Below are 15,718 nucleotides of genomic sequence, written 5' to 3'. Positions count from 1 at the left end.
ACAGTAATACAGAAATTACTAAACGTATTGGGTTCAGTGGAATCATCCTTTCAGTGCATATACTGGCAGTAGCGATAGTTTAAAAGAAAATATATTTTCAGTATTAAGTCATCAGCTTCTCTCAGAAAAAGGAAACAGTTGTTTTATAACTTAAATTACCATGCAACAAAATGTTCCTGCTCTTCTAATAATGCGTAACACTCATCTCCTCATTAACTGCACTCCAGATGTATGAACAACCTACCACGTGCCTCAGGCCCAATGAAGGCCCACCTACCAGCACATTACTCAACTCAAGCTTACTAACAAATCTACCATATTCTAAGATACAGGAAACAGGATACACACACAGTTTAAGCTAAAGTACACATTCTCAGATAAAAGTAAGCTAAAGGAAAGGAAAGGTAATTCAAGCCCTAGATGAGATGTCATTTTCCTTGCCAGAAATTCTTTTGTGTGTGTGTGCTTTAGGTGGAAGTTTACAGATCAAATTAGTTTCTCATTAAACAACTAATACACAAATTATTTTGTGACATTAGTTGCCCAACAATGTGTCAACACTCTCCCCTTCTCAACCTCGGGTCCCCCATTTCCATTCGTCCAGTTTTCCTGTCTCTTTCTGCCTCCTCTTCTTTGCTTTTGGGCTGGTGTGCCCATTAGTCTTGTATACATAGCTGAACTCTGTGTGTTACTGTTTGTTTTATAGGCCTGTCTAATCTTTGGCTTAAGGGTGAACTTCAGGAGTGACTTCCATAGTGACTTAAAAGGGCGTCAGAGTGCCATGAATTTTTTTATTTCCCTTTAAAATACCAGAAGAAATTTTAAAATGATGACTAGCATTTCAGCTAGGCACTTGTACCTTGTTTCTGTGATTATGACAGTAACTCACAAGGGTCTAGGTGTTTTTCATGCATTATTTCGATTTTCACAACAGCCTCAGGAGGAAATTACTACAATTTCCATTTGACACATGAGGAAACAGGCTTAGAGAGCTTACTAGCTTGTTACCACCTTGCCTAAGGCTAGACAGCAGAGTCAGAAAATGCAGCTGCCCGAGTGATATGGAGGCCTTCTTTAGTTCACTGACCCAAGCCCCACAGCCTAGTTCAATGCCTGGCATTCACTAGGAGTTCAATAATTGCGTGTTCAACGAATCACTGAATTAAATTTAAGACCCATATGTACTTTTATCTCCACACACTTCCAATTTCCTAACAGAAAAAAAACACAGTATTTTCTTCCCAAATGTTTTCCTATCTTGGGAACCATAGATATTTTCCTATTCATCCATATATGCTTCAAAGGTCTGGGGTAGACAGAATAGAGGGGGCCCAGGAAGGGCATGTGAGTTGAGGAAGAGTAAGGAGAACGGCCCTGTGCATGGTATTGAAGCCGGGGGCGGGGGGAGGCGTTGGGGGAGGCCTGGCATGGTATGCTGGAGCTCGAGAGGGGTGAAGAGCGCATCAGCACAGGGGACAGCCCAGGCAGGTGCTGGAGCCCGCCCGAGTAGGGTCAGGAGGGCAGGTGTGCCACGGACGAGGCTGCAGCAGAACAGTACAGTGCTTACACGTGGGGGAGTGATCAAGGGTAATGAAACCAGGCTTCACACTGCCAGAGGAGGGCGTTACACATATGGAAAAAGAGGACACAAGAATGAACACTGTAGTGTTGACCGGAATGGAGTTATCAGTGCAAACTCAGTTGTCAATATATGTGTATATGTAGGTAAATATACAAATACAGATACAAACCTGTGTGTATAATCATATGCGATTATTTGCTCAGCATACAGATTGAATATGTATGGTGAAAGCATACAACCCTGACACATACCTTTCCTGATTTTAAACCATGCAGTATCCCCTTCTTCTGCTCAAATGACTGCCTCTTGGTATACACACAGGTTCCACATGAGCACAATTAAGTGTTCTGGGTCAGTAAAAAAGTGGAAGACCCTCAACAAGATGGACTGACACAGTGGCTGCAACAGTGCGCTCAAACACAGCATCAATTGTGAGGACGGCGCAGGACCGGGCAGTGTTTTGTTCTTTTGTACACAGGGTTGCTACGAGTCGGAAACGGCTCAACGACACGTAACAACGACAACAGCAATCGTACATACATACACACATACTTACATATACTGCCTGGCTCTACCACTGAGAGGATCTAGAATCAGCAACATCCAATAGCACCGAGCACACCCAGTACCCCGATCATGGTTTCTACACAACCTTCCCACTAAACGAAACTAGGACTTCTTGGAAAAATGGCTGATCCCAGGACAGGGCCAGGGAAGGGCAAGTGGAGCCTAGAACCTACTCTTGTGCCAGAAACTAAGGAAGCATTCAAAGAATAATGGAAACATATCACAGAAACACAGAGACCAGTAGGAAGAGGCTTCTACTGGTAAAATCTGGGACAATTTGTACATTAAAATAAGTAATAAGAGTAATGGATAAGTCCGCTGAATAAGCCCATAATTTGAAAGTATGATGAGGAAGAGGATATTTACAGTCTCAAAGTATCTCCCCTCAAAACACGTATTAGTTATAAAGCAAGAGAAAGCCTGCCAGGAGCAACCTGGTAGACACCGCTGTAACCAAGTAATCAAAGTGAACGCCAACAGTAAGCAGGCAAGTCAAAACCGCGTGTCACCTGAAAAGAACACAGCATCACTTCTGTGATACTCCTGCCAAAGATGTATAAACTGAATCTAAGGATCAGGAACCATTGATAAGCCCCAATTGAGGGACACTCTACAAATTAACTGGCCTTCATCTTCAAAAATTTTTAAATCATGAAAGTCAAAAATTGAGGAATTTTTCCCACTTTAAGGAAACTAAAGAGATATAACAACTCAATAGGAAAATGTATAATTCTGAACTGGATCCTTTTGCATAAAAGATGTTACTGGGACAACTGGTGAAACGTGAAAGTTATATGGTGATGGTTATACTGCAGTGATGGAGGGGAATGTCTTTCTAGAAAATATATAATAAAGTATCTGAGGGTCCATGATGGAGCATCCTGAGAAAAAGGTTCTTTGTACTGAACTTCATCTTTTCTGTCTGCTTGAAACTGTTTCAAAATTAAAACTTTAATGACCAAAAATGAATCTTAGAAATACATGTGCATCTTCTTAAGTAGGTTTTATCTCTAAATGGCACTAATAAGAAAAACTCTTATAATGCTATGGCCACCTCTTCCCAGGCATTTTTTTAGTGGGGGAAAAAAATTTTCCTTACGTTATAAAACTCTATCGAAGAAGAATTGACGCCTTTGAATTGTGGTGTTGGCAAAGAATATTGGATATACCATGGACCACCAAAAGGATGAAAAAATCTGTCTTGGAAGAAGTACAACCAGAATGCTTCTTAGCAGCAAGGATGGTGAGACTGCATCTTACATACTTTGGACACGTTGTCAGGAGGGATCAGTCTCTGGAGAAGGACATCACGTTTGGTAGATGGTCAGCGGAAAAGAGGAAGACCCTCAACGAGATGGATTGACACAGTGGCTGCAACAACGAGCTCAAGCATAACAGTGATCATGAGGATGGCACAGGGCCGGGCAGTGTTTCCTTCTGTTGTGCACAGGGTCGCTATGAGTCAGGACCGACTCAATGGCACCTACCAACAACAACTAATGATTAAGTGCTTGGCTGCAAATTGTAAGGTTGGTGGTTTAAACCTACCCAGTGGTTCCATGGGAGAAAGACCTGGCAATCTGCTTCCATAAAGATTACAGCCTAGAGAACTCTATGGGGCAGTTCTACTCTGTCACACAGGGTCACTATGAGTCAAAATCAACTTGATGGCACCTAACAACAATTTATAAAATGTGGAAAAATACATGCTATCAGAGGGATAGAAACTAATCAAATTACTGCCCCATTTCTTTTGTAATTTAATTCTAGAAAATAATCTGAGAATCTAAAAAATAGAAAGCTTATACTACATTAAGGAACCTCGGTGGTGCAACGGTTAAGCACTCGGCTGCTAAATGAAAGACTGGCGGCTGAACCCACCCATCAGCTCCAACGGAGATCGACCTGGTGATACGCTCCCATAAAAATTATGGCCTAAAAACCCTATGCGGTAGTTCTAGTCTGTCACGTGGGGTCGCTATGGGTCAAAATTGACTCAACAGCACCCAACAATAACAACATACTACATTATTTATGATAATGTATAACCCTTAGATAAAACACATTATTTGTAAATAACTCATCCCTATCTTTCTTTTTCCCTTAACGCTCTTGATTGCATCCCAGGCTTCAGCCAAAAATGAGCACTCTGCTGCCCTTCTACATGCGCGCCACTCTTCTCCCCTGCTCCTTCATTCGCAGTGTTCTTTCCATCTGGAATACCCTGGAGTCATCTCTGTATTCCCAGATATTACACATCCTTCAATACCTAAGTAAAACGCCCTCCTTCCTCAAGTCTTCCCTGATCACTCTGGCTGGGAGTAAACTCTTTTCTTCTCTCTATTCCATACACAGACACTTGCGCACAAACAGCAAGAGAAACTAGTTCTCATTTTACCTCAACACAGGACCATCTTAGTACACAGGCTTTGAACAACGCAGCTGCTGAGTAATCATCTAACAGAGAAAAACAAACTGAGAAGTTGCAGCACAAAAGGGCATGTTTTGCTAGCTTTAAAATAGCACACAAAAAGGGAAACATTTGCTTTCCTTTAGGGTTGAAAAGTATTTGAACGGCCTATTGTTGAAGTTTAAATTTAACTATTCTTACCATGATGTCTGGAATTTTTCAAATGTGTCTGTCCTGTGGCAGGGAGCCAGGGTGGGAAGACAGGTAATGTTAAATAATTGCTAACCAGTGCTTAGACTAGCGGAGTTTATTAAATGGCAGGGTCTGTGGAGGGCTCAGAGGAAACAAACTGAAACCATGAGCGGAAATGAAGGTTCAAGTGGATATGGTGACTTGGAAGTTCAGCTCACTTATCTGCTAGTGGAATCTTTCAAGTGGCCACTGTGTTTTCCATGAGGGGAATAAACTGCCTTTTGTGGCAAGGTTTGTATTTTTTTTTCTCTTCTGGTCATGGTGGTATTTTCAAACAAGTAAGATGCTAAGAAAAACAAACCTTCCTTTTTACAAGTTACTGATTTCTGGCCACTAGTAGGTATGAACGCCCAAGAAGACCATTGTTTTAAGAGTGACTCTGAGCAGATCAAGATCTTCAGCTGTTCAGCTAAGATAAGAGGCCTGCCCTTCCTTGGTTCTCACGTTGAGTGAGTCAGGTAAGCAGAGCTGGACTTCTGGAGAACACCTCAGGGATAAAACAGAGCCTAACTCCCTCAATAGTTTGTTTTAAGCTTTGTTTAATAGGTTCTTCCTGTGCCACTCTCAATACCATCTTTCAGTTGTGCCTTAAATCTTTTCTTAGTCTTTAATCTGCCCATGCATTTCCTGGGAACACAGAGCTATCTTAAGGCTATCTTTTTACACATACCCTCACATCATCGTCTGAAGCCCATCTGATTCTACTCCTCGTGAATACCTGAGTATGAAGAAGGCCGTATGTGACTATGACCTTAAATGTATAATAGAATTTAAAGTAAAATAAAACATGTCATTAACAATTTATTTTCACAAAAATACATATGAGGCAATCAGGCAAAATTTAAGTGCAGACTGGATATTTGGTATTAAAGAACCAGAAATTTTCAGATGTGATGACATTGTAGCTTTGTTGGGAAAGAAAGAGTATCTTTTAGAGATACATGCTGAAATATTTATGGATAAAATCAAATGATGTCTGGAACTGACTTTAAAATAAACAGAGAGTGGGAGGTAGTGGGTAGGGATACAGGTAAACAAGTGTCCATGAGCTGGTCATTGTTGAGGCTGGGTGACAGATACATGGCAGCCAATTCTTCTATTTTGATGCATATCTGAGATGTCACAAAATAAAATGTTAAAAAATAAGTTATTCTGACAACATTCTCTGGCACACGGGGTAAGTTCAGGAAGGTAGCTCTGGCCAGTCCTGAAGAGAGCCAGGGGGTATGAGAATTCTAAGTGATCACAGAGGGGTGTCATACCAACTCATAGCAACCCTATAGGACAAAGTAGAAACTGCCCCATACGGTTTCCAAGGAGCAGCTAATGAATTCAAACTGCCAACCTTTTGGTTAACAGCCAAGCTCTTAACCACTGCACCACGAGGACTCCACAGAGGTACATAGTTTGTTCCAAATACCCCAGGCCAGGAGTATACGAGTCAGGAGTTCAGTGGGCATCTGGGCTTCTGTAAATCTGAAAGCGGGCAATAGGCCTACAACCTTTACAATGGCTCCATAGCCTATTCTTCCCAAGGCTATCAAACAGTCACCAACTCTGTGGGAAAGAAGATTTCGCAATTCCAAAACAGAGGCCCCAAGAAGGGTAAATACTGCTCTACACTCTGTCTTAAATGTTTTCCTTATGTTCACCCTAAATAACTCAGCTCTGATATCCTACACTCTTTTTTGCTTATTTTTTTTTTTTGGCTTTTATAGCACTGGCTGTATCAACTGACGTAACTGTCACTATTCAGCACTGCAGGTATTACACTCTCATTTCTCAAATTAGAATTTAAGACCTATAATGAAACATTAAGATTGGATTACAGAAATTCATATGAAGACATGATCATATACATATTTGATTTTCATAAGTTTTAACTCTAAAACAGAGGATTATTAACATAGAACAACTGTCAGATGATAATCACACCCCACTGTTAACTCTACCATCTGAAGTGAAAAGAAACAAAATTAACTATTATCCAACAGTCAATAGATAATGTAAAAGCCATCTGTGTTTAATTTCAAAGGTATTTTGGAGTTTAAATTTAAATTTCTCCAACTTCTGAAGGATTACAATAATTCAAACTAAACAATAAAGCCACCCAATGAAGGTCTGACTACTCAATATGAACATTCAGCTGTGTTTCGAACCCTCCAAACTGGGAGCAGACTGTCCTTCCCCAGCTAATACAGTCGACCAAGCTAACAAAGGTCGGTAAGAATGTGAAAACAAAATTGCAAACTCGAATGACCTTCCTGGAACCGTAATTTGCCTGTGGTTGCACGCACCATGTTCTGTGGTCAGTTTATTTGCAAGCAGGTAGCACTTGGGCAGAGGTGCAGAGAATCCTGGAGATCATGTAGCCTAACTACTCCTTTTCAGGAGAAAAAGACTAAAGGTTAAGTGATTCACCCAAGATCATGTAACTAGCTGGCAGTATAGCCTCTTTCCATTTCATCATACATAAGGAGAAATATCGTGGAAAAAAAAGTTTTCTGTATAAAATTAAGTAGTGTTCCAGCTAAAAGACATACTATCCAAATTAAGGTTCTATATGAACTATACACTGCACTAACATTCTATATAAACCATACACTGCAATCTTGGCAACATTCCAGAATAACAATAACCCCTCATTCCTGCACGCAACAAGCATTTATTGAGCGCCTACCACATACCAGGGCCCTGGCAAGGTCCTAGGGATAATCAGTATCCTGATGGAGTTTACCATCTTCTAAGAAGACAAGCAGGAAATGTAAAATCACAAATGACAGTAAGTGCCATGATGAACCTCCAACTCACTGTAACAGGAGCACCTGATGCAGACTTGTTTGCTGAGGAAGGAGGGTGCTTAGAATACACCTGACTGCAGAAGTGGCTTTTAAGCTGAAACCTGAAGGATACACAGGAGTCAGTCAGATGAAGAGTCATGGTAACGATGTTCCAGGCAACATACACGTACCCTACCATCCAGCAATCCCAATAGTAAGAAGGGAAATGTGTACACAGGTATGCCAAAAGACAGGTACAAGGATGTCTACTAGTGTCATTTGAAATACCAGAAATTGGAAATAAAGTAAATGAAAACAGGACAGGTAAATGGTGGAATATTCTTACAATGGAATACCGTTCCTATCAAGTCAATTCCGACTCACAACGACCCTACAGGACAGAGTAGAGCTGCCCCATAGAGTTTCCAAGGAGCACCTGGTAGATTCAAACTGCTGACCTTTTGGTCACTTAACCACTACGCCACCAGGGTTTCCAGCAGAATACTACGTAAAAATGAAAGTGAATAAACTACCGCTACTACACAGATCAATCTCCCACATATGATGCTGAGTGAAAAAGCTGGACACAAAAGAATACATACTGAATGATATCATTTATATTAAGTTCAAAGCCCTGGTGGCACAGTGGTTAAGAGCTACAGCTGCTAACCAAAACGTTAGCAGCTGGAATCCACTAGCCACTCCTCGGAAACTGGATGGGGCAGCTCTGCTCTCTCCTATAGAGCTGCTGTGAGTTGGAATCGACTCGATAGCAATGGGTTTGTTTTGTTTTGTTTTGGTGCAAAAGGTCAGGATGGTGATTACCTTTACAGATTATGGTGGAGATACGTGGAGGTATCACCAGGGGTCTTCTGGAGTGCTAGGAATGATGTTCTGTTCTCCCCCTGACGGTGGTTACGTGGCTGTGTTCACTCTGCAGTGATTCATCAAGCTGTATAATGTACACTACGTGTGCGCTATGATTTAACAAGTTTATTCTGAAAAATAAATATTCTGAGCAGAACAATCAGCATACATGAGGACCCTGACAGAACCTGGCATGTTCAGATCTGAAAGCGGCCAGCATGGCTGGAACACAGGGAACCAAGGGACACGGTGATGGCACGAGAGAAGAGGGAAACGGGCTCGATTTTACTATAGGTCAATTTAAAGAGTTTGGATTTTATCTGAAGTTCAGAGGCCAACCACTGACAGGTACTAAGCAGGCGAATAAAACTGTGTTTTTAAAAGATCAGGGAGATGGGGAAGAGAACAAAAGCAGAAAGATCAGTTAACAAGAGGCTATTATAACGACCCACAAAAAAAATAACAGTAGCTTGACTAGGATACCAAACCAAAACCAAACCCATCACCGCTGAGTTGATTCCAACTCATAGTGACCCAGAAGAGCAGGAAAGAACTGCCCCACAGGGTTTCCAAGGCTATAATCTTTTATGGGAGCAAACTACCACATCTTCTTTCCCCTGCAGAGCAGCTGGTAGATTCAAACCACTGACCTTTCGGTTACCAGCTGAGTGCTTAACCACCATGCCACCAGGGCTCCTTTTCATTAGGATAGAACCAGCCAAAATGGTTTGAATTGCATAGATTCCTGATGAAATTAGGAGGCTGAGTTAACTCGACTTGGTAATGGCACAAAAGAGGGAAGTAACAAAGAAGGAGGTGTCAAGCATGGTTCTTAAATTCTGGTTTAAATCACTGCGCAAAAGGAAAGCAACATGCTAAAAGAGAAAGACTAAAGGAAGAGCAGGTTTGTGGGTGTTCACTGGTCAATGTGACCATCAATCCAGTGTCTATTCCAGCCCTCCTTTACTGTGTAGCCACCATTCAGTTTGGGGTACTGAACTAGACATTCATAGATACCAGTTTCTAACTAAATCTTCTGTCAACCCAAATGGCATGCGGTACCTCACAGCCGCAGGAACTGGCTCAGCAATGGATACAATATTCAATTTGATCCAGTGCAAGAAGAGGGTTTTTATTTTGTGGGTTTGGTCTGGGTAGAAAGGCCTGGCAATTTACTTCCAAAAACCAGCTAATGAAAACCTGTGGATCACTACGGCCTGATCGGCAACTGATCATGGGTTCTGTTGTGTGTGGGGTGGCCATGAGTCAGAAGCCAACTCAACAGCAGCTGACAACAAGCCATTGAAAAATCTGTATCTCAATTGTGTCATCCACTATAGCTGTTTATTCTACCAGTTCTGTATCAATTCTACACTGCTTTGCAACACGTACAAACTGACCCCATTGTCCAAGGGATGATGAAAATGTTAAACAAGATAGCTCAAAGATCTGTCCCTGACGTCGACCAAGGACAGACAACTAATGAGCAAAAATGTACAACTTACTGTATTACAAGATTCATCCTGCCTACATGTCACACATGGTCCACAGGGATATTAAAAGACTTTGTTTATCTACATTTCAGTAAGGTATTCAGCAGACTACAGCAATCCTACAGTCTACTTGTGGACAGAATGAAACATACTCAATAAAAATCTATCGCTAAGTGCTACTTTGGATTAAAAAAAAAAAAGTGCTACTTTGGATAAGTAAACACATTTTATATTTTAAAAGTTATTTATGGAACCATAGTCTCAGGACCATAGTCTTGTAGGACAACTAGGTCAATTGGTATAACTTAGTTCATAAAAGATAATATTCCATACCCTAGTTTGGTGACTAGTGTCTGGGGTCTTAAAAGCTCATGTGTGGCCATCTAAGATACAACTATCAGTCTCTTCCCACCTGGAGCAAAGGAGCGTGAAGGAAACCAAAGACTCAAGGAAGAAATTAGTCCACAGGACTAATGGCCCATGTGAACTACAGCCTCTTCTAGCCTGAGACCCGAAAAGCTAGAGGGTGCCCGGCTACCAGTATCAACCATTCTGATCAAGGACACAATAGAAAGTCCCGATGGAATGGGAGAAAAATGTAGAACAAAACTCAAATTCATAAAAAACAAAAACAAAAAACAAGACTCACCGGACTGATAGTGCCAGAGGCACCCCCAAGACTACTGCCCTGAGATACCCTTTTAACCTGGAACTGAAGCCACCCCCGGAGGTCACCTTTCAACCAAATAACACATTGGCCTATAAAATAACCAATAACACCCATGAGTGAAAGTGCTCCTCTAAACAATAAACTATACGAGATCAAATGGTCAACATTTACACAAATGCAAAAATGAGAAGACAAGTAGGGGCAAGGACACTGGATGGATGGAAACAGGGCAGGAGGGATAGAAATGGTGAGAGCGCTGACACATTGCAGGGACTGTAACCAACGTCACAGAGCAATTTGTGTGTGACTTATTCAATGGGAATCTAATTTGCTGTGTAAACTTTCACCTAAAACACGATATTCAAAATAAATAAAGAAGCCTATAGAAAATATCAGAACACTATATTTTAATAAGTATAGGCAGGCAGTTGCCGATGAGTTGATTCTGACTCATGGCAACTCCATATGTTTCAGATTAGAACTGTGCTCCATAGGCTTTTCACTGGCTGTGACCTTTTGGAAGCAGATCACCAGGCCGTTCTTCCAGGGCAGCTCTGAGTGGATTCCAACTGCTGGTCTTTCAGTTAGCCAAGCAAAATGGTTAATGCTTGATCTAATAATTTATTAAGAACCATTTTGTTTCTTCATTTTTGTTTGCACTGACTTAGCTGCCTCAAAATCATTCAGGAGTTTCAAGGGAATATAAATTCTTTCAACCTGAACTCAAAGAGTAATTAGTGTTCAGCTGATGAAGACTTAATGCATCTCTCCAAATGCCAAATTCACTCACAGTAATTTAACTGGTTCAGTATTTATGAAATGCATCCAAGGTGTATGCGTGTGCTTATCTTATGTAACATTACACGGCAATACCATCACCTGCTTACTCTTGCAAAATCTATTTTTAGCTGGAAGAAAACACAAATTCTTATCACAACCATGAAAAAATTAAAATAAATTTAAATTGTTACCAGTAAATTCATGATTTGTAATTTTTTAAAGCCTTATTATTGCCTTTTGGAACTCTACTGGCAAGGCTAACCAACTACACTAGTCTGTTCTACTCTTCATACCCATTGCTGCTGAGTTAATTTCGACTCATAGTGACCCGAGAGGACAGAATAGAACTGCCCCACAAGGTTTCCAAGGAGCGGCTGGTGGATTTGAACTGCCGACCTTTTGGTTAGCAGCCAAGCCGTAGCTCACCGGAGATCTTAACCACTGCGCCACCAGGGCTCCCAACCCTCTATACTTCTTTCAAATTTACAATTTAACATAACTGAGTAGCGAAATTTCACTGATTCCGGCTTTATCACCTCAGAATTTTTTAAAACACTGGCCTTCGATGCAAAAAAAAAAAAAAAAAAAAGCAATACTATTAAAATGGTACCCAGTATAAATGGCTCACATTTCTTCAGCATTTGAACATCTGAAAAGTCTTTTCATCTTTGTTTTTAAAAGACATTTTTACTAGGGATAGAATTTAAGTTGGCAGTTTTGTCTGTCTTCTTTTCTTTCAGTACTTTAAAAATGTTGCTCTACTGTACAAAATGGTTTGGGCTAGTTCTAAAGAAAATTCCATCATCACTTTTATCTTCATTCCTCTGTACCTTCCTTTTTTCCCCCCTCAGGGTGCTTTTAAAATTTTCTCTGTATCACTAATTTTAAGCAACTGATTATGTGTTTGGGTATAGTTTTCTTCATTTCTTCTGCTTGGGGTTCACTGGGGTTAATCAAATTTGGACATTTTTCTGGCATTTTTTTTCCCAAATATTTTTTCTGTCCCAACCCCCTCCTGGGATTCCAGTTACATGTATATATTGGGCCACTTGAAATTGTCCAACAGCCCTCTGATGCTGCGTTTGTTTATTTTAGTTTTTATTTCTCTCTGTATTTCATTTTGCACATTTCTGCTACTAGGCCTTCAAGTTCATCAATCGTTTCTTTTGCAGTGTTTATTAACCTGCTGCTAATCTCTCAGTGTAATTTTAATTTTAGACACTGTGTTTTTCATTTCTAGAAGTCTGATTAATTTTTTTGTGTTTCTCCTTAACATGCTCATTCTTTTCCCTACTTCTTGAATATGTGGGGTATACCTATAATAGCTGTTTTATGGCCTTATCTATTCATTTCAGCATGTTTTTATGGATTGACTTTTCTCCTCATTATGGGTTGTATTTTCCTGCTTCTCTGCATGCACAGTAATTTTTAATTAGACGCCTGACACTGTGAATTTTACAGGGTTGGGTTTCTTTCTTTTTTTGTATTCCTATAAACATTCTTAAATTTTGTTCTGGGATGCAATCATTTGAAATTAAATTCTTTGAGAACAGTTTGATCCCTTTGGGCCTTGCTTTTCAGCTTTGCTGGGCACAACCGGAGCTGCATTCTGTCTGGGGCTACTTTGCCCCACCACTGAAGCAACAGCCTTTGAGTACTCAGCCCAATTCCTCACGCTTTACAAGACTTCTCCACTCTGGGTACTGAGAACACAAGCTATTCCCAGCCCTGGGGGAGCTCCAGGAATGTTTCTTCCTGCCCATTTTTGGAGGTCCTTCCCTGACTTGGAAACGCTGGTGGTGTAGTGGTTAAGAGCTATGGCTGCTAAGCAAAAAGTCGACAGTTCAAATCCACCAGGCGCTCCTTGGAAACCCTATGGGGCAGTTCTACTCTGTCCTATAGGGTCACTATGAGTCGGAATCAACTCAAACACAATGAGTTCGCTTTTTCCCTGCCTTGGTTTTCCTGTGTGTGGTTTTCTCACATACTTGCACTCATCAGTACTCAGCTGAAGTCTCAGATGGAATCCTCTACACAGCTCTGGAGCTCTCCGTATCACTCGGGTATTCAGCTCTGAGAATTCTAATGCCTTGATTCCCCCAAAGTCCCTAATTGGTCTTCTCAACTCAGGCAAACTGCCAGGCTTTGTCTGGGTTCATCCTCCTGCTGCTCCTGCCTGGAAACTCTCCGGGCGGCCGACAAACTGGAGCAACCCTAGGGCTCACCTCATTTGTTGCCCTTCTTTCAGGGACTACTGTCTCTTGCTGCCTACTATCTAATGTCGAAAAATCGTTTCCTATATTTTGCTCATTTTGTTGTAGTTGTTGTTTAAGATGGAAGGGTAAAGCCAGTTCCTGTTACTCCACCAAGGCCAGGAGCCAAAGTGGTAGGTTACCTGTATTTTATAGGACAAGAGAGAATACATTATAGATCTGAAATCATGTAATAAAAAGTTGCACAACAGAGTTTTACACTTTAGTGAAAGAAATTCCACCTTTGCTTTTATTTCCTCATAACAAAGCTAAGTGGTAAAGAAATGAAAGTGATTAAGAACTACTGATGTGTCTTCACATTTAGTGGGCTAATCCTGCTACTCAGCCCAGGAAGGGAGAGGTCTGTTGTTTGTCTTGTTTTGTTTTAAAGAGCTGATATTTAAGTTGCTGTTTAATTTCGTTTCTATTAAATGTAAACATTCCAAAAATCTATAAGGAGCAAATGAATCTCTGCAATCCTAAAACAAAGTGACATGTAACGAGTTTCAACTTTATCCTTTCTGTGCTGAAAAAGTCAACTATAAAAAGTCATTTTTTCCCTTCAACTTGGAAATTTTTTTCTTAACAAGAGAAAGGATACTGCAACCTATCTAAAGGGCAATCGTGTTGACTGGCAGCATGTGGCATTAGGAAAAAAAAAAAACCTACCCACGCTGCTTGTCATCACCACCCACTCCACTCTGTCACCCCAAATCCCAGATCCTGAAATTCAACTTGGCCCAGCAAGGAAGCTTTGTGTTTGTAATGGCCTAACTATAAATCAAACCATGTTTTCCCTCTACTACAATACTATAGTAATAGTTTAGAGGCAAAACACAGTAAGTTTAAAACTTCCTTTGTTAGCAAATGCTACCAATTTTACTCTTAACTCTAAGGTCTTCTACTGGTACTGTCTTCCTTTCCCTCTTCATCTCCTACCCCACAAAGTAATAACACTCCTGACGCCATACTGTCAAACACAAAATACCACACCTTTATCAATCCTGTAACCTAGTTCAGGTTAGTCCTTTCCCCTGAGGCTATTCATCTAATAACCATTTATTCTGCAACTATGAGTAAAACACTGTACTAAATGCTAGGGATACAGAGGTTACTAAGACGTGAGCCTTTTCTTCAAGGAGCCCAGCATCCAGACACAGAAGCCTGTTTGCAATTTCCATACAATAAAAAAGAGCCTTACTAAGTGCTATGGGAGCATTAGCACTTAGTTCGGTCCAAGAGTTTCAAGAGAGCTAGTTATTAGCTCCACAGTAGACAATAATAGCATTAAAATTCTGGGAACCTGGCTATTCTGAATAAAATCTGCAGACCAAAAAAGTTATCTCAAGATCTAACACAGAAAGACGTTTATAAAGTATGCTGAGAAAAGATGACCCCAATCTAATTATATCAGAATCTCTGGGGGACTAGAGCCAAGGCACCAGTATTTTTAAAAGTTTCTGGGTAATTATAATCTACAAAAAAAAAAAAAAAAAAAAGCCAAACCCGTTGCCATTCAGTCAATTCCGACTCATAGTGACCCTATATATAGGACAGAGTAGAACTGCCCTATAGGGTTTCCAAAGCTTTAAATCTTTACAGAAGCAGACTTCTACATCTTTCTCCTCAAGAGCAGCTCGTGGGTTCGAACCACTGACCTTCTGGTTAGCAGGTGAGCACTTAGTCACTGAGCCACCAGAGCTCCTTTATAATATGCAGCCAGGGTGAAAACCACTGGCTTATTGATTAAGTTGTAGTATCATGACTGATTTAAGGCTAGAACCCTACCAACATAAAGACAGAGTCTGGAGATGGATTCAGAGACACTTGATCCCTAAAGGTATCCATCGTCTGAGATCATTTTCATTACATTTTCACTTGCAGCCTATCTTTTGGAATCTGCTAATAATATGAAAAACCAGATCTCACGTTTGGTATCTCACAGGCACCAATGACGTAAACCAAGAAAATTAAGTCATTGCCAATCCTCAAGGCTATGTACTGACTAAGATGTCTAATTTTTTAACCTTGCTCTTTAAAGACAGGGCAGCTAGAGCCTGTTGAA

General features: G+C 40.7%; 1 protein-coding gene across 4 annotated transcripts in view; it reads right to left on the bottom strand.

Moving 5' to 3' along the window:
- SYNJ1 (synaptojanin 1) overlaps positions 1-15,718 on the bottom strand; it is an 87,875-nt gene that overhangs the window by 66,474 nt on the left and 5,683 nt on the right. The window lies entirely within an intron of this gene.

Source organism: Elephas maximus, chromosome 18, assembly GCF_024166365.1.
Source record: "Elephas maximus indicus isolate mEleMax1 chromosome 18, mEleMax1 primary haplotype, whole genome shotgun sequence".
NCBI lineage: Eukaryota > Metazoa > Chordata > Mammalia > Proboscidea > Elephantidae > Elephas > Elephas maximus.
This window is presented reverse-complemented; position numbering and strand designations above follow the sequence as displayed.